General features: G+C 43.5%; 1 long non-coding RNA gene across 1 annotated transcript; it reads right to left on the reverse strand.

The window, feature by feature from the left end:
• Nucleotides 1-336: 336 nt before the first annotated feature.
• LOC144325996 (uncharacterized) lies at nt 337-4,210 on the reverse strand. The gene is made up of 3 exons (XR_013391174.1): nt 4,091-4,210; nt 1,004-1,171; nt 337-702 (listed from the first exon to the last, which is right to left on the reverse strand). It is a non-coding gene; the product is annotated as an uncharacterized LOC144325996 (long non-coding RNA).
• Nucleotides 4,211-19,867: the final 15,657 nt, after the last annotated feature.

The following is a 19,867-nucleotide window of genomic DNA, read 5'->3' on the forward strand; positions in this document are numbered from 1 at the left end:
GGGGGGAAAGAACACAAGCTCAGATTAATAGTTTCCCATTTTTTTTTTCTGATTACAGGAAACTTCTTCATTCATTAACTGTTTTTAGATATATATTTTTGTCGCTATTGTTGATTCCCCCCACTCCCCCTGCTCCAAGATCTATCAGGTAATTTATTATAGTTAGAATCTATCAGGTAATCTATTCTGCAGCCAATGGGAAGCTGCGCATGCCTCCTCCGCACCGGAACTAGCGTTGTGCGTGCGTGAGCACTCCGGCCCACCGTGGCGTCTGTGGGACCATAAACCGGCCCAAGCCACGAAAACTTTGCCAACCCCTGGTCTACACACACTCTATCCTTTCAATCTGGGACGCGGGTGGCGCTGTGGGTTAAACCACAGAGCCTAGGACTTGCTGATCAGAAGGTCAGCGGTTTGAATCCCCGCAATGGGGTGAGCTCGATCCCTGCTCTTGCCAACCTAGCAGTTCAAAAGCACATCAAAGTGCAAGTAGATAAATAGGTACCACTCCAGCGGGAAGGTAAATGGAGTTTCCATGAGCTGCTCTGGTTCGCTAGAAGTGGCTTAGTCATGCTGGCCACATGACCCGGAAGCTGTACACCGTCTCCTTCGGCCAATAAAGCGAGATGAGCGTCGCAACCCCAGAGTCGGCCACGACTGGACCTAATGGTCAGGGGTCCCTTTACCTTTTATCCTTTCAATCTAGGAGACAAAGAGTCATTATTAGAGTTCATGGCCACATTCCTGCCAGGTCAAAACACATCAGTAAAAGACATTCCAGCATCCTCAAGATCCTACATTATGGCATTTCCCTATTTTACGACCAATCACTTTTTATAAACCTTTGCATGTAAACAACAACAACAACTGCATACAGTTTTGGTCAAGTACAGTTAGAAAATTATTTCAAGTGCCGTCATGCTTATAAGATGGAAGCTGGTATTAACTTGGCACTCCCGAAAATCTAGAAGTATTCTTATTTACAATGTGTAATTTATTTTACCGAAGGCAGATCAAAACGGAGAAGAATGGAAGAGCTGTTTCCTTTCATGATGCAGCTAAGATAAGGGCTTACATCTATGTCTTCTGGAGCACTTTGTGATTTCATAGATGAAAGGAGTTCCATTATAGGAATAACTTCCCCCGTCAGCACTGGAATGATGCTCTGGCCCTGGACAATAAATAACATTTTATGAAATAAAAAAAGCAGAGCATGCACTTACAAAATGTGACATGAAAGGACTGGGAGGTTGTTGGGTTTTTTTTTGAAGAGAACAGAGTAATAGGGAAATAGTCAAATACTTTATTTTCCAGATTTGTTCCAACATAACCGTAACCAATAGAAAGATAAGCAAATAAATAAAGAAAATAATTTTAAAACTGAATGCAATTTTAAAAACTGGATTTATAATCCTTTTATTTCAAGACTGTTCAATGAAAGTACCTGGGACAGATCTAGGACTTAAACTGAGAAAAGATTAACAGTTAAATGCAGTTAACAAATTTACTGCTGCATTTAACACTTTATCAGAAGAAAAGACATGGGGTTTCATTCCTTGTTAATTACTATTCCCCAAATGTCCTCTACAATAATCCCCCTCTCAGCCAGATATAGCTTGAGAAGCTTGCATTGTCAGTTCTTTTGCCTGACAAACAACTAGTAAAGAAAAACCTTCCCTTTTTTGTAGCACTATTTTGTTTTTTCTATTTAGAAAATTACATTTGTTTAGGAGGCTGATAGTAGTCAGCCTGAGGAAGATACTACCTTTGTTTTTTTTAAAAAAGACTCAAAATTCATCTAAACTGCCTTATATAGTGAGAATAAAATATTAATCAGATTTCTACTTTGCTCCAAAATAGGCAGGGGTGTATGTGTGTAGGTTTTTCAGATTCCTCAGAGTTCCTATCCCATCTTCATGGAAATTGTTCTCGTATACAAAACTTCCAAAGTAGCTCCTTCAGATGGGAAAGGAGCAAAGACATTCATAACTCTCTAAAATCAATGGAATTTGCAATCCATGTTTTGCTGCAGACAATGCTCATTCCTCGTCTTCCAGTCTCTCCATGCCTTCTGAGGCAGCCTTTTGAAAGTGTTCTTGTCTTCCCTAAGGAATAAATCAGTATGTTTTCAGTAGGTTTTTTTTTTGAGGGGGTGTTTTCTTTTTTTAAAAAAAGAAGGTCCCGATACAGTGGTACCTCGCAAGACGAATGCCTCGCAAGACAAAAAACTCGCTAGATGAAAGGGTTTTTTGTTTTTTGAGCTGCTTCACAAGACGATTTTCCCTATGGGCTTGCTTCGCAAGACGGAAACGTCTTGCAAGTTTGTTTCCTTTTTCTTAACACCGTTAATACAGTTGCGACTTGACTTCGAGGAGCAACTCATAGCACGCGGTGTGGTAGCCTTTTTTGAGGTTTTTGAAGACTTTGGTGATTTTTGAAGCTTTTCCAAAACTTTCCCGACACCGTGCTTCGCAAGACGGAAAAATCGCAAGATGACAAAACTCGCGGAACGAATTAATTCCGTCTTGCGAGGCACCACTGTACATGTCTGCACATCTTAACCATGTCATACATAAAAAGACACCAGATCCACAACCTACCGTACGTTTCTGTGTATAAGACTAACTTTTTTTTTAAAAAAAGTTATGCTAAAAAGTGGGGGTTGTCTTATACATGGATAGTGCATAGGGTGGGTGTTTGAGCAGCTATTTGGCTTGTTATTGGTTGATGTGTCAATGGCTGGTGTTGACTGGCTGTCGCTGTGGCAATGGGGGGGGGTGATTGCCAACTTTTCCTGACGAGGGGACAGATGAGAGGCGGATTTTGTGACTCGTGCGGTTGAGCGATTTCCGGCACTCCCCCCTAGAAAAAGCTCAACAACCTTGGGTAATTCTCCCCCCCAAAAAAGTTCAAAACGCTGTGTCATCTCCCCCCATTTTCTTAAATGTTCAGAATATTAGCTGATGTTCTTTGGGTTTAAAAAACAGACACCACCACAAACATTGTCATAGTACCTAGCTGAGGAGTTTGTCCACGTGAAAAAGCATTTGATATTTTCCCTGAGAGCCTATGTATTTCCAAGCAAGGGTGTATAACATGAGGGACATCTTAATAACATCTCCAGCAATATATACGTCTGTATGCATTAAAACAGATTTTCATCTCAAAATGGCAAGATATAATTTTGGGAAGAGTTTAGCCTGCAAGTAGATTTGAGCCGACGAGGCATGAGCTCTGCTGTTTCAAATCACTGTGCCCTAATAAAACCACTTCTGGGATTCAAAATTTAACATGTACACTGTTAAGTGAAGAATCTTGAACAGTAGTACCTTAGCTTTTGAACGTAAAACATTCCGGAAGACCGTTCGGTAGCCTTTGATACAGCTCAATTTTTTTATATGTATTTGTTGCATTTGTGATATAAAAATGTAATGTAAACGCCGAGAACTGGGAAACACTGGCCTGCAAGCGCTCCAGTTGGAGAACAGCCTTTACCAAAGGTGTCATGGGTTTTTAAGACGCTCGAACTCAGGATGAAAAGGAGAAATGTACTAAGAGGAAGGCACGCTTAGCAAATCCACACCATGATCAACTCCTGCCCAGAAACCTATGTGCCCACTGTGGAAGGACATGTGGATCCAGAATTGGCTTCCACAGTCACTTACAGACTCAAACCGTGTTTATGTAAGGCAATCTTACTCGGCTACGAGTGATCGCCAAAGAAGAAGAAGATGGGAGATATGGTACTTTAACAACACCAGGAGGGCTTCACAGTGGCAGAAAAACAGGTTGCTCGCCCCTCGACCCAGCCCCCTAACCAGTTCCTCTCCTGCGTTACAGATCTACCCCCATCGGTGTACACACCATATATTTAAAGCAGATCCCCCGGTCCCACTGAAGAATCCTGGGAACTGTAGTTTGTCAAGGGTGCTGGGAGTTGTAGTTCTCTCTGGGTGCAGAGGTTCCCAGGATTCGCTTTCCCGGTCAATGCATGCTGTGAAAGGGACCCTCAAAGGGAGACACTGTTGCAGCTGCCCCTGTTAGGCAGAGTCACTCACCCTGGGACTTTAACGGGGGGCGGGATGCTCACCTGGAAGCGGCTACTCAGTCTCTGTGACTGCAGAGTTTCAAGGAGAGGGGAGGGAAACCCACTACCGCGGGTGCGCGCTGTCCAAGGTACTGCGCATCCCAGAGAGTTGCTCGCGCGTTTTAAGAAAAAAAGGGAAGGAAGGAAGGAAGGCAAGAGTAAAGTATAGTGTCATGCACCTCTCATTTCCGGCTCTCCAATGCATTTTTTTAATTTTTATTTTTGCATTTTCTGCATGCGGTCAGATGCAACACAGAACAAGCCTGCATCTGTTCGCGGTTGCAAAAGCTGCAGCAGCCTTTGAATTTCTTTTATTTTTGCATCTGGCAAAAAAAAGAGGTGGAAGAATCGAAAGAAGCAGCTCCGACGCAGCGCGCAGGTTTTTTTTTTTTTTTTTTTTTTTGCAATAATCCTATCCCCGGTTTATAAGTACGGTAACAAAAGCCGAGAATATGAGTTTTTCAGGACCCTCTGCTTGTCCCCGCCGTCGTTGGAGCTGCTCTGCATTTTCAGCCTTGTAGCACAACGGGCAGACATTCAACAGATAGAGTTGACAGAGTAGCGCATGGGTGCAGCTAGCATTTATTTTCAAGCAAAGGAGTTTCCAGCTCCGGATTATAATTTTTTTAATCCGTTGTAACATTTCGGTTCACTTCCACGCATGCAGGATCCTAGGATCTGTAATTGAGAACCGGAAATCTCTATCGAAAAGAAAGCCTTACCTCTTAGGTGTGACACTTGCCTATCCAGCGCTGCAAGAAACACGCAGGCGCGAAAGGTGGTTTGTTGCTTTTAAATGAGTGTTTCAATCTCTGGTCCGGTCCACCGGTGACATCCAGGTGATCCGTGGCACTAGTCCCTCAAATATTCACATTGCTTTTCAATTGCATTTGTTGCTTCTTTTATTTCTCATATTGCATTTTGTTATATTAAAATTGCAACGCTATGGAATTCGAATTGCATTGCAGCACAGCACATTGCACGAAGTAAGGGAAGCAATAAAAACGCAAGTAAAAACCACGCAGCTTTCTAGCACGATGCATTGCAACAGGGAGAAATATCAGTGCACGTTTCACCAAGCCCGCCAGCAATTTTCAAGTGGCCCGTGGTGAGTTTGGGAACCACTGCTTCTAATTTTATATCATGTTTTCTTCAGTGGCTTCTTAATGCTAACAGGAAATGCCTGTGTGGGATGCTTCCAACAGGTTTAGTGCTGACCAGGCCTGACACACACAAATAAAGCAAGCTTTCATGGCTTATATACAGTGGTACCTCGGGTTACAGATGCTTCAGGTTACAGACTCCGCTAACCCAGAAATAGTACCTCGGGTTAAGAACTTTGCTTCAGGATGAGAACAGAAATTGCGCCGCGGCAGCGCAGTGGCACCAGCAGGAGGCCCCATTAGCTAAAGTGGTGCCTCAGGTTAAGAACAGTTTCAGGTTCAGAACGGACCTCCAGGACGGATTAAGTTCTTAACCAGAGGTACCAGTGTATAGTGATTGGGACAACAGCTCACATTTCCAATTCCAGTGTTCACAAAATGCTACCTGAAAGTCACTTAATCACTTTTATATCTCTTCTATAGACTGAGAAGTTGTGGGAGGCAGGAAATTAATTTCCAGCACTTGAGTTGATTTAACAGTACTTGCATTCCGCTTTTCTAACAAATGTCGAGCTCAAAAGTGGCTCGCAATAATCCCAATAGCATTAACAAATGTTGCAGTCACCAGAATATCAGACACTATAGCATGTAAAGCAAACAACAACAAAATAACCAGTGCAATAAAGTCAGTGTAATTCAGAGAGTTTTGCCATGCCAGGATACTTCCTAATCACATGGAACCTTTACTCCAGAGCCTCTGTCCACACAAGGAACATCCCTTTCTGGGAACACCCCTTTCTGATTTCTTGAGATTGTGTGTAGAATTGTAGAGTTAATCTGAAACCTGGACCTGAAATGCTGGACCGTTGCTTCACTTTGCAAATGCGCTAGCAGTTTTATTGCTGCACCACTGTGAAAATCACTTGCTTATTTTTTTTTAATGAGAAGACTGTGCACATGAAACTGCCCAAAGCTTAACATCCCAATCTATACAGTATCCATGTTAGTTCTGAAAAAATGGCTGCCATATGTTAACAAAATTCTTGAGGCCGTTTGTGCATCCCTGTGCCTGTCTACTCAGATGCCAGCCCCACTGCGTCCAGTGAGACTTACTCCCAGGCAAATGTGTAAAGTCTTGTAGCCTGAATCTTACTGAGATAATTCAGTTATGCTGAGTATCTCATTTTGGCAAGCCTGCTGAGTGACAGTAAACTGAACTAAGCCAGATGGATTGCAAAACAAGCTGATACTTGCACAAGCTTTTGACAATTTAATTTTGACAAGGCTGAACTAATATTCAAGACAAATATTGAAAACGCATTAGGATAAAACCAAACACTATTTGCTAATTGCCAAAAATTACTATAAAGAGAAACAGAAATGATTTTTACAGGATATACTCTTTTTTTTTGGCAGTTGCTCTGCTTTTACAGCTTTCCATGAATTTTTTATCTTTAATGAAGACAAGAGGAGGGTTATAACGTGATCTTATAAAGCTAGTAAGATATGGAGCCAGCTGTATTTAGCACACCCTGTACAGAAATGCTGGCAGATTGCTATGTAAGCAGATCTTATTTTGAAACAGAAAATACAGCTGGCTGCAAAATGTGAGATGGGAAATTCATGTATTTTATTTTTTAAAAAAAATGCAAAACAATAGAAGAGGGCTTAACTGAGCCCACAGCCCAGACAAAGAATTAGTCATACCCATTAATTTCAGTAATTTACTTTGAGTAAAACTTAAGTTAAATGCCCCTCAAATAACAATGAGATAGCAACAAAACAACAACAGAAATATTAATTTATTTTATACAGTGATTTTCTAAACCACTTAATCAAAGAGGTCTGTAAGCAGTATAGAAATGAAATGGTTGAAAAAACACAGCAAAAAGCCACAAAACAGTTCATAAACAATTATACTCAAAAAACAATAATCATTAAAACACAGAGAAAAATCACAAAACTTTTATAACAAATATGGACAACAAAATTTGGGTCTGGGTAGGCTTTGAGATACAGATGTGGACTTGTTAGTCTAATCCAGGCATGGCCAAACGTGGCCCTTCAGCTGTTTTGGGACTACAACTCCCATCATCCCTAGCTAACAGGACCAGTGGTCAGGGATGATGGGAATTGTAGTCCCAAAACAGCTGGAGGGCCTAGTTTGGGGATGCCTGGTCTAATCTGTAACTTTCTTCTGCATATCAGCTAACAATGAACTCTAAAGAGCAGGGGGAACCGCACAGCAAACGTTATTTTATAACACATTATCGTTGTCTCCACCGGGAGACAAGCCTTGAACCCTTGTTATCTGTGATCTGTTGACTTCCACCATCATTCCCAACATCAGGAAAATAGTGAGTTTCAAGGACTATTGCTCCTAGACATTTTTCTGTGTGTGTCTGTGAGCTTACGGTATTTCTAAGATTACGGGTAGCAAGCAATCACCATAACTCATGCAGGCAATCTGTGATTTTGGACAGCGCTTCAGTGTAATTACCAATAATAGTAATGAAAAGAAGCCTTACACCTGACTCCTTTGCAAACCTCCTTTTCAAAGCGCATCGCCTCTCCCTTGCTATAATGTGCCATTTGGTTAGATTTATTAGGCCATAATTATAAGCATCCAAATCTAATTTGACTTGGATGTGGGAATAGATTTTCTTTCCAACCTCTCCGGTTCTAGAAAAGAAGCCATTTATTATGTTCAATGAGGATCTGTTATTTGCATTTCCTGTTGTGTCCCTTCAGCAGCTGCTGGTTTGAAAAAGCATTCCTCTTAACCTTGTCCAAAGCCCATTGAATGCTTTCCAGTAACTTCCAAATCAAGGCCCTATTAGTGTCAAATGATGGCGGCGGCTGTGAAGCACAACTTGACAGATAAGACAGGAGAAGCTTTGTAGGTTGAAGACGGAGAGAAAGAAAACAAAAAGCAAATAGTCAGATGCAGAAAACAGTTATTTAATAGTTGTTGGTGCTGGGCTTTCCTGCTAGTTGTGGGGGTGGAGATGAATTATTATTATTATTATTAATTAAATTTGTATACAGCCCTATACCCACAGGCCTCAGGGCGCTTCCCAACATAAAATAACAATATAAAAAAATAAAATGCATAATAAAAACAAGAACAAGAACAACCCAATAACTCCCCCCAGGACATTTTAAAAGGACAATGGATGTCAAGCTACAGGCCTGGTTAAAGACAAATGTTTTTGCCTGGCACCTAAAGGTGTAAAATGAAGGCGCCAGTTGAACCTCCCTGGGGAGAGCATTCCACAAACAGGGAGTTAAAGGGCAGATCTTAAGAGGATTAGGGCTAGAGTTGGATGAAGCATTGGTAGATCCACAAGGGGGTCAATACTGATACAGGTATTTGAAGCTAAGTACTCCTGACAGTACTTAGTACTTCTAGGGATGCAGGTGGCGCTGTGGTCTAAACCACAGAGCCTTGGACTTGCGGATTGGAAGGTCGGCAGTTCAAATCCCTGCTCCTGTTGTTCAGTCCCAGCACCTGCCACCTAGCAGTTTGAAAGTACGTCAAAGTGAAGAAGAGAAGAATAAGAGTTTGGATTTGATATCCCGCCTTTCACTCCCTTTAAGGAGTCTCAAAGCGGCTAACATTCTCCTTTCCTTTCCTCTCACAACAAACACTTTGTGAGGTGAGTGGGGCTGAGAGACTTCAGAGAAGTGTGACTAGCCCAAGGTCACCCAGCAGCTGCATGTGCGGAGACGCGAACCCGGTTCCCCAGATTACGAGACTACCGCTCTTAATCACTACACCACACTTGCTCTCGTGCAAGTGCAAGTGAATAAATAGGTACCGCTCCAGCGGGAAGGTAAATGGCATTTCCGTGCGCTGCTCTGGTTTTGCCAGAAGCGGCTTAGTCATGCTGGCCACATGACCCGGAAAAACTGTCTGCGGACAAACATCAGCTCCCTCCGCAACCCCAGAGTCGTTTGTGACTGGACTTAACTGTCAGGGGTCCTTTACCTTTACCTTTTTACTCCTGACATTAGCTAAAATCCATGTGTAGCCTGTAGCTTCATTAGAAATACTGCTTTTAATGTGTTTCCCCTCAAGCCAACTTCCCTTCTATTTGGAAACGTAAGCTGCAGTTAAGCTGAGGTGTGTCCACTTCAGATAGCCATTGCACATGCTCGGATGACGGCAGATGAATTGGAGTCTAGGGGGTTACAGGCATGGGGAAACAGTTCCAGTAATGTGCATGGGGGGGGGGGAGGAGAGACTCGTGACCCTTACTTTTACAGCAAAGTAAAAATGTGCTTTGAAACAGCGATGGGAAACATTGGGAACCTTGCTGTGTTTCAAGCTACTATTAATTTATGAACATAGCCTAAGAGAATGGGCCTTTTGTGTGGTGGCTCCCCGATTGTGGAATGCTCTCCCCAGAGAGGCTCACCTGGTGCCATCACTGCATGTCTTCAGGTGCCAGACAAAAACATTCCTCTTTACCCAGGCCTAGTAAAGGTAAAGGTACCCCTGCCCATACGGGCCAGTCTTGACAGACTCTAGAGTTGTGCGCCCATCTCACTTAAGAGGCCGGGGGCCAGCGCTGTCCGAAGACACTTCCGGGTCATGTGGCCAGCGTGACATCGCTGCTCTGGCGAGCCAGAGCCGCACACGGAAACGGCGTTTAGCAGTTCGAAAGCACTCCCGGGTGCAAGTAGATAAATAGGGACCGCTTTATAGCGGGAAGGTCAACGGCGTTCCGTGTGCGGCTCTGGCTCGCCAGAGCAGCGATGTCACGCTGGCCACGTGACCCGGAAGTGTCTGCGGACAGAGCTGGCCCCCGGCCTCTTGAGTGAGATGGGCGCACAACCCTAGAGTCTGTCAAGACTGGCCCGTACGGGCAGGGGTACCTTTACCTTTAATGTGTTTTTAATGTTGTACACCACCCTCGGATCTGCTGATGAGGGTGGTATATAAATTGAAACAACAGGAATGGTCAGTTCAACACCAATTGTCAGGAGAGGGAATGAAGAATCCGGTTTTCTTTCCACTGTTAAAAATATCAAATCCTGAACAGGGAAATATTCTCGGTGATGGACCTTATTTTAGAGCATGAGTAGGCAACCTAAGGCCCAGGGACCGGATCCAGCCCAATCGTCTTCTAAATCCGGCCCACGGAGGGTCAGCGTGTTTTTACATGAGTCCTTTTATTTAAAATGCATCTCTGGGTTATTTGTGGGACCTGCCTGGTGTTTTTACATGAGTAGAATGTGTGCTTTAATTTAAAATGCATCTCTGGGTTATTTGTGGGGCACAGAAAATTGTTCATTCCCCCCCCCCATATAGTCTGGCCCCCCACAAAGTCTGAGGGACAGTGGACCGGCCCCTTGCTGAAAAAGTTTGCTGACCCCTGTTTTACAGCTACGAAGGATGCCAACTACAGGAAGCAAATGAATCTGGGGCGATGGTTCTCCTATCTACCGTGCATCTGTTTTAGATCTTGTGCCAATGGAATACAGCATCAGCTACACTGATCAAGAGGAAAATTCAGAGAAAGAACTACTTATCTAATACCAAAGGATATAAGCTTTGCCTTACTGGATCAGACAAACTGTCCAGCTACAATCTTGTTCAGTTTTTCTGCTTAGAACTTCAATATTAAGCCTGTTTCTTAAGGAGCAAGTCCCACTGAACTCAGTGAGATTTGCTTTTGAGGAAAGAAGCATAGGTTCAAGCTGCAATGGGGCATGTCCCCCAACAGTAGTCAGCCAGTTAGTTTTAGGAAACACACACGCTGGGCATAACCATAGCTAGCCATATCCTAAATCAATCTCCCTTTAAAGCCAGGGGGGACAGGGGGCGGGCAGGTGTGGGGGATTCCCTGGTCCTGAATGGGGTAACTGTGCCCCTGAAGGACCAGGTGCACAGCCGGGGAGTCATTTGGGACTCACAGCTGTCCATGGAGGCACAGGTCAATTCTGTGTCCAGGGCAGCTGTCTACCAGCTCCATCTGGTACGCAGGCTGAGACCCTACCTGTGGACTGTCTTGCCAGAGTGGTGCATGCTCTGGTTATCTCCCGCTTGGACTACTGCAATGCGCTCTACGTGGGGCTACCTTTGAAGTTGACCCGAAACTGCAATTAATCCAGAATGCGGCAGCTAGAGTGGTGACTGGGAGTGGCCGCTGGGAGCACATAATACCGGTCCTGAGAGATCTGCATTGGCTCCCAGTACCTTTCCGAGCACAAGTCAAAGTGTTGGTGCTGACCTTTAAAGCCCCAAATGGCCTCGGTCCTGTATACCTGAAGGAGCGTCTCCACCCCCATCGTTCAGCCCGGACACTGAGATCCAGCGCCGAGGGCCTTCTGGCGGTTCCCTCATTGCGAGAAGTGAGGTTACAGGGAACCAGGCAGAGGGCCTTCTCGGTAGTGCCGCCCGCCCTGTGGAACTCCCTCCCATCAGATGTCAAGGAAATAAGCAGCTACAGTGGTACCTCGGGTTAAATACTTAATTCATTCCAGAGGTCCGTTCTTAACCTGAAACTGTTCTTAACCTGAAGACCACTTTAGCTAATGGTGCCTCCTGCTGCCGCCGCTCTGCCAGAGAACGATTTCTGTTCTCAGCCTGAAGCAAAGTTCTTAACCTGAAGCACTATTTCTGGGTTAGCGGAGTTTGTAACCTGAAGCGTATGTAACCTGAAGCGTATGTAACCCGAGGTACCACTGTATCTTAGCTTTAAAAACATCTGAAGGCAGCCCTTTTTAGGGAAGTTTTTAATATTTAATGCTTATTGTTTTTAACACTCGATTGGGAGCTGCCCCGAGTGGCTGGGGAAACTCAGCCAGATGGGCGGGGTATAAATAATAAATTATTATTATTATCCTTGCTTTCTTTCTTTGGCGATTACTCGTGGACAAGTAAGAATGTCTTCCATGAACACAGTCTTAGTGGTGTGTTCATTAGAGACTGTGGAGGCCAATTCTGGATCAGTATGTCCCTGCACAGTGGGGACATAGGTTTCTGGGCGGGAGTTGATCACAGTGAGGTTTTGCCAAAGGCGCCTTCCTCTTAGCTCGTTTCTCACTTTTGTCCTGAGTTTGTTCTTCTTCAAAGTCCATGACACCTTTGGTAAAGGCTGTTCTCCAATTGAAGCGCTTTCAAGCCAGTGTTTCCCAAATTTCCATACTTATACTGCACATACATAAGCACTGTTTGTGCTTATGTTCACATACCTCTGAGCATTGATGTTTCTTCTCACCTGTTACGGCTTCTCACCTGTCACCCCCAAACTAGAAGTCTCCCAATTATGGCACCTGAAAGTCTATTTTGTCTAAGCATCCCATGGAAGTAAACTCTGATGTTTAAGGTCTTGCTAATATTTCATGCAACATGGGCTTAATGGAACCCATATATCAGCATTTTGTTGTATTGTCTTTTGCTCATCAGGGTGTAAATGGGCTTCAAGGTAATTTTTAATCTATATGGAAATTAGGTGTTATTACTGCAGCCACAATACAAATCAGTCAGCACAGGAAAAGGAAAGAAGGATAATTTGCCGAAAAGCAATATTTATTGGGGGGAAAAGACACGTTGGCTCTTAATAATTAGTCACCTGCAGATGGAGATGGATTTGATTTATTTTAGGAACACTTTTGATGAATCTGTTAACACAGTCATGTGGGTTCTGTTTACAGAGTCTGTTTCTCTGTGTGGAAATGGGTGCTATTCTGATTATTCCTGATATCTTCATTATGTACCTTCCAGTGCATGCAATTCAAGATAGGACTATAGGCTATGAGCAGCTTAAGTGTTAACAACAAAGAGTCCTGTGGCACTTTAAATGCTAACAAATATATTTATTATGGCATAGGCATCAGTGGACTAAAGCCTGGTTTCTCAGATGCATCTGACGAAATAGGTTTTAGTCCCCCAAAAACTTATACTATAATTTGTTCCCAGGCCTGAGGTTGCTGCCTTGCTAAAGCTCTGCAGGTCGTGGTCTGGTTAGCATCTGGAAGAAAGACTGCTCATGAACCACATACACAACACCTTGGGTTCCATGAGGGTTATAAATGTAAGGAAGGTGATAAATGAAATATACTGTGAAAATACATTTGTCAGTCTTTAAGGTGACACAGGGCTCTTGCTGTAATGTATTAGCAATGCTATTCTTCTAGATATTGTTGCAACAAAAAAATACGATAATCTGATTGCGCTATAACTAGAGCTGATATGAATGAGCAGAGTGTACTCTGTAAATGCTAAAGGTTACAACCAGGAAACTTGGCACCTATATTCTGCTACTATATGATACCAGGCCTAATTTCCAGAGCGTTCTAGTGACTGCACTGAAACAAAAATGTTCCATATTCAAGCCGCATGATGAAAGCTATTTGCAAATAGAAAATTATCTGGCCACTTTCATGTTTATTTAATCTATATTATTATTATTATTATTATTATTATTATTAATGTTTATATGCCATTTTTTGTCACAAGCGACTGCTAAACAGTTCTCATAAATAATCATATTAATACAAATCTCAGAACACAATTAAGGTAACAGTAAAATATCACCAATATCAACAATAAAATCACAAAACCAGTATTATAAAACAAAGCATACTCAAGGCTCAAAAACAGTCTAACCATGACCACGAAAAGTTAGGAAAAAACCAAGTAAATTCCCACTGAACTCCCAAGGAGCATGTGGCCATTCAGAACTGTTCCAGACCTGGTACCAGCACGGTACTAGAGCCATTGTTCTAGGTCTGCATTTGGTCCCTGGATTCAAGCTTCCCCAGTTCTGCGGTAGAGTCCAGAACATTCAGTTAAGCTTTCTGAGGGTTATACTCAACAAAGCCTTTTTCTGTTTTCAAAAGATTAACGGCATCCTTGTCTTCAAAATATTACAGCTACTTTTTTTTTTAACGTCTCTGTCGCAGCAGGAAGACCTAAATCTACCCTGATAACTGTAAAAAAAGTATATTAACTTCACCAAAGTTGCTGCTGTCTGACAGCGATTTGGCTAGGCTATAAGTCACTGTGGAGCGTTGCTGTCAGGCTCGAGATGTACATCAGCCGACAGCTGCAAAAATAAAAGGGCCAGATGTAAAAGTTATATATTAATGTAGTCTGAAGTGTGTGTGTGGGGGGAGGAGGAATGGGGGGCTGGAGAGAAAGAAGCCATCCCTCAACGCTTTAAAATAAGCAGCTGTACTTAAAGTGACATCGTCAGGTGAAATATATTATGAGACGGCACCTTGACACCTACGCAGAATGAGCCCAGCGCGGCTGGGATGAAACAGTCTGTAAAAGATGTAAAATCATGAAGCTGGGGAAGAAGAGACAACTATTAAGGAGGAAGAGCAGGATATGCTGCTATCCACACTCCTCCATAGCAAAAGTGGTTAGAACATGGGAGACTGCCTTATACCGTACTTCTCATTGTATAAGACTATGTTTTATTCTATAAAAATCATGCTAAAAAGTGGGGGTTGTCTTATAGCCAGTGTGGTGTAGTGGTTAAGAGCGGTAGTCTCGTAATCTGGGGAACCAGGTTTGCGTCTCTGCTCCTCCACATGCAGCTGCTGGGTGACCTTGGGCCAGTCACACTTCTTTTTTTTTATAAAATATTTTATTAAGGATTTTCTTGTTTTACAGAAGTGTAGTGCCTCGTTTTTTGTTTGTTTTTTTCATGTAACATTTTTACAAATCCATTTCATTTGTTGAGGCATTAGGGGGAGAAGAAAAAAGAAAGAGAGAAGAAAAGGGGGGGGTGGAGAGAGGGAAGATGGATGGGGGTGGGATTGGGTGGCGGTGTTTCTATTATGTTTAATGTGTGTAGAGTTTGGTGTCAGCGTTGTTTGTGTTGTTCACTTGTGTTCCTTTGGTGGTGAGAGAGGTTGGCCTAGGGTGTGATTGTTTGCTTGTGATCGGCTGTGGTGATCTTTGTTTTCGTGTGTGAGTGAGGTGGTTGGGTGTTTTGGATCAGGTTAGCCATATTGATTTGTATGCTGTTGTTGGATTATTGTCATTGTCCTGTTGGGCTGTGTGTGTGTGATAAAGGGGAGTCATAGGTGAAGGTGTCTTCTTCTGTTTGTCCCCGTGTCAGTTTCAGTTTATTAGTTAATTTTTCTAGTAGGGCTGTTTCCCATACTATTTGGTACCATTGGTCCATGCTTACTCCTGACAGGTCTCTCCAGTGTCTGGTTATGGTATTTCTGGCTGCTGAGAGCAGGTGGGTTATGAGTTCTTTGTGGTGTAAATGGGCATTGTTGTCTTGGAAGATGTTTAGTAGGGCCAATTCTGGGGTGATGTCTATTACTTGCTTAGTTATTGTACATATTTCTTGTATGGCTCCTTCTCTGAAGGTGAAGCAATCCTAGGAGGGGACCTCAATCTAAATATGAAAGGTTTATCCCTGAAAGATATCCACCCCACAACCCCATGGGCAACCTTCCTCCAAAGGAAACCCCCAACAACTAGGAACTCTTACAAGTTACTAAAAATGCTAAAAAACCAGTCACACTTCTTTGAAGTCTCTCAGCCCCACTCACCTCACAGAGTGTTTGTTGTGGGGGAGGAAGGGAAAGCAGAATGTTAGCCGCTTTGAGACTCCTTTGGGTAGTGATAAAGCAGGATATCAAATCCAAACTCTTCTTCTTCTTATACATGGGTAGTGCATAGGATGGATGTCTGATTGGTTGCTGCCGAGACTGTCAGAGGCTATTGTGCATGTTATTGGGTGCTGCGTCAATGGGTGGGGTTGATTGGCTGATGCTCTGGCATTTGGGCATTGAATGGCAGCTTCTGCCGGCAATGGGACAGATTGGAGGCAGATATAGTGACGCGTTCGGGTGAGCGATTTTCGGCAATCCCTCCTAAAAAAAGCCCAACAACCCTGGGTAATCCTCCACAAAAAAGCTCTGTGCCATCTTCCCCCATTTACTTAAATTAGAGTCCCCAAAAATAGAGGTCGTCTTATACATGGGGGCATCTTATAGATGGAAAAGTTAGTCCGACATAGAGGTTCAGACAGGGGTATTTGTCAGAAGCTCATCCTACACTCTTGTAGGACCCTGGCAGAGACACATGCCAGACTGGCATGTTCTCTCCCTCCTGGGCGATCGTTCAGGAGCTTCAAAAGCTTTCTTCTGCCCAAACACCACAGTGACCGATGCCAACAGACATCAGCACACTTAGGGATCCACAGAGTTTGGGCAGCTTGCGTAACAGAACCCAGCAACTCAGCATTTTGGCTAATCTATTTATTTACATACAAACACACACGGAGCACTGCAACATGGCTCCCTCCCTCTCTAGCATCAGACAGCAAAGAGAGAAAGAACAAAGGACAATAGTCCCACTTCACGGAACACGGTAGCACAAACATCCTGTCTCTGTCACTTCCCACTCTGTGGAGTCAAAACATATACCGTCATGTGACAGACAACAATCCCATGGCTGCAATCATGGAGCAGGAATTCTAACAGTATTTCCTAGCTGTACCTGGAGATGTTGGGATTTGAACCTGGGGCATTTCTGTTCACTCAGACTCTTTAAAAACATGCTATGTTTCATAGCTTGGGCCTCTCCATTCATAAATACATTCACGGAACTGCCAAAGCCAGAACAGCAATTCATTTTTGGTTCGCTTGTTCCTTTTTCAGTTTGTTGAATGAAGAATGGAGCATATTAGGAAACAAAACAGGAAAAGGCTGGGAAAGGGTGACCTGTGACAGGACTCACAAATAGTCATTAAACCCGCCATGCACAGTAGAAAGAGAGTGAATTACCATTGTATAAGCTCTAAACCACAGAGCCTAGGGCTTGCCAATCAGAAGGTCGGTGGTTTGAATCCCCGCGACAGGGTGAGCTGCCATTGCTCGGTCCCTGCTCCTGCCAACCTAGCAGTTTGAAAGCACGTTAAAGTGCAAGTAGATAAATAGGTACCGCTCCGGCAGGAAGGTAAACGGCATTTCTGTGCGCTGCTCTAGTTCGCCAGAAGCGGCTTAGTCATGCTGGTCACATGACCCGGAAGCTGTATGCTGGCTCCCTCAGCCATTAAAGCAAGATGAGCGCCACAACCCCAGAGTTGGTCATGACTGGACCTAATGGTCAGGGGTTCCTTTACCTTTAAGCTCTTGGATAACAGACCGTGGCTCTGTCACTCTGGTATCACATTCCCTGATCCTTACCCTTTTGCTCGGAACATTCTTCTGCTAAATTCTGCAGAGTAAAGTTTTCAGCATTCCATTAGCTTACATGTAAGCAGCCTTTAAAAAAAAAAAAGTTTCAACAGGCAGTCTGCAGGGAAATCCCTTTTATGTAGAAATGTTCGCAGCTGCTGTCATGGAAACATGAATTTGTTCCAAGGACCAAGAAGAAAGAAATGCATTTAACAACTCGGTCCCCAATGGAATGATGCACTCTGGGTTGCATATGGAGTGCCAAGCTAACCATGAATTTTCATGTCCACACCAATGAGCCCATAGCTCTTTGCAGTGAATAAAGTCACTAGCTAGCTAGCTAGCTAGATAGATAGACAGACAAACAGACAGACACATAGATAGATGATAGATAGATAGATGGCTAGCACAGCAGATAATCAAATATCTCTGCATGAAGAGTAAATGCAATTTTTATTAAGCATCGGCTGAAAACAGTTATAACACCTTAAGGCTGCAATCCTCTACCTGTACCTAGTTGTTGGCATCTGTCTGTCTCGGGAGACAATGGAGGAGTGCACCTTTGGGGGTGAAGTCAAATTGCAGGAAGTTTGCAGGGCCTACAGTGGCTGTGAAATGGGAGAGACATGTTTTGTTGCAGCTGGGGCAGATGAAGCTCTCCTCTTGCAGTGTTGGGAACAAGGATCCGTGCCACAAGACTTGCACGACTCCGACATTCTTGATCACAAGAACAAAGGCAACCACCTTGGCTGTAACAACTACTGTGGGATCTCACTTCTGAGTACTGTGGGGAAAGCCTTCGCTCAGCAGACTACGTGAAGGTCTTAGGGGAAAGCCCACTTAAATCGTAATGGGCATTAATTTATTCATTTCAAAATCTAGTAAGTTAGTCCTGGTGCATTTGGGAGCCACTCTACTCACCCTGCTGAGTGGGCCCTGGACTTTTGCACAAGAATCCTGCTCTGATTTAACACTATCATGAAATCAATGGGCCTTTAAAGCCCCATGTGGTCTCTTTCACTTCGTATAAATACTCGGAATCACAAAGTTAACCTTTTTGTACAGAAAACCAGTTGCTCTTGGGCTGTGCTTTAAACCCAATCAGTATTTGTATTTTGTTTCTTGCAGATTGCTTCACAGATAATTACAGCACATACTTACCATACAAATTTATATTGGTTCTGTACTACTCATGGCATTCCCCTGGGAATGCTGCTTTGGCGAAGGTGCAAATAATACTGTTGGGGAAAAACAGACAAATATTTCCCATGCAAGAAGGAATGTGTATTTAAGTCTGTGTTGTAGACAATAGATCAGCACGGGCAACAGTAGCTGCTCCTATCCTCTCAGTAATGGAATGAAGGGAGGGTTGTGAGAATTGATCAATGTCTCAGTGGGATGTGAGATGCTTGGAATAGATTCATTTTCATCAGCAAACTTAAGCAGATCTGAAAAGCTCTTATATCAAAGCCTGCTAGGCAATAAAGCAATAGGAATCAAGAGGCTAATAAGAGGCATCAGAGTGGCATTCTAGCAACACCTGCTTTTGTTTCATGAGTTTGGTTCTGGGGAAAACACATCCCACCTCTGAGTTACAAGTGTATGTGCAGATTACTACATATAAAGCTGTTGTGAATACTGTGTGAAGGGAGAAAAGCACAGCTCTGGACATGTCAAACCTGCCTGAGGTAGGAATATTGAATTTCAGCAACAACATGCTTCCTTTATGTACCTTAAGCCTGACGAGAGCTTGAACTGTGTCAGGTGATCAGTGGCTTTATGCTGGAGGGTTAAAAACTTAGCAGTTTGCTGAGAGTTAGAAAACAGCTGTATCTTACCTATGCACCGCAGCCTTTCCCCCCAGAAGCTTCCGTGCAACTCTAGAAAGCCAGATGTAAAGTGCCCAGCCAAATGTGCCATAATAATAATAATAACAATAATAATAATTTTTATCCCGCCCTCCCCTGCCGAAGCCGGGCGCAGGGCGGCTAACAACAATAAAATAATACAACATTCTAAAATCATTTCATTATAAAATTAATTAAGCGGACCTGTTAAGGATAATGATTTCATTTACTGAAATCGGCTGTTACTGGAATAACAGTCACAACAGAATGGGATGCCTCTCTCATGTCACTCACAGTCAGCCAATCACATGAGAGCTACTGCCAGAGGGGGGAAAAACACCATGTTAACATAGTAAAACATTCTCGTGTACTTTTAACATTATATTCAGTCCTCAAATCCTAATGTCATTATCTTTTTCTTTTTCATGCACAAAGTCCATGAGAGAATAAACACGTGGCCTAACTCAGTATTAAAGGGACGTGGGTGTCGCTGTGGGTTAAACCACTGAGCCTAGGGCTTGCCGATCGGAAGGTCGGCGGTTCGAATCCCCGTGACAGGGTGAGCTCCTGTTGCTCGGTCCCTGCTCCTGCCAACATAGCAGTTCAAAAGCACATCAAAGTGCAAGTAGATAAATAGGTACCGCTCTGGCGGGAAGGTAAACGGTGTT

The sequence above is a fragment of the Podarcis muralis genome, chromosome 17, assembly GCF_964188315.1.
Source record: "Podarcis muralis chromosome 17, rPodMur119.hap1.1, whole genome shotgun sequence".
Classification (NCBI taxonomy): domain Eukaryota; kingdom Metazoa; phylum Chordata; class Lepidosauria; order Squamata; family Lacertidae; genus Podarcis; species Podarcis muralis.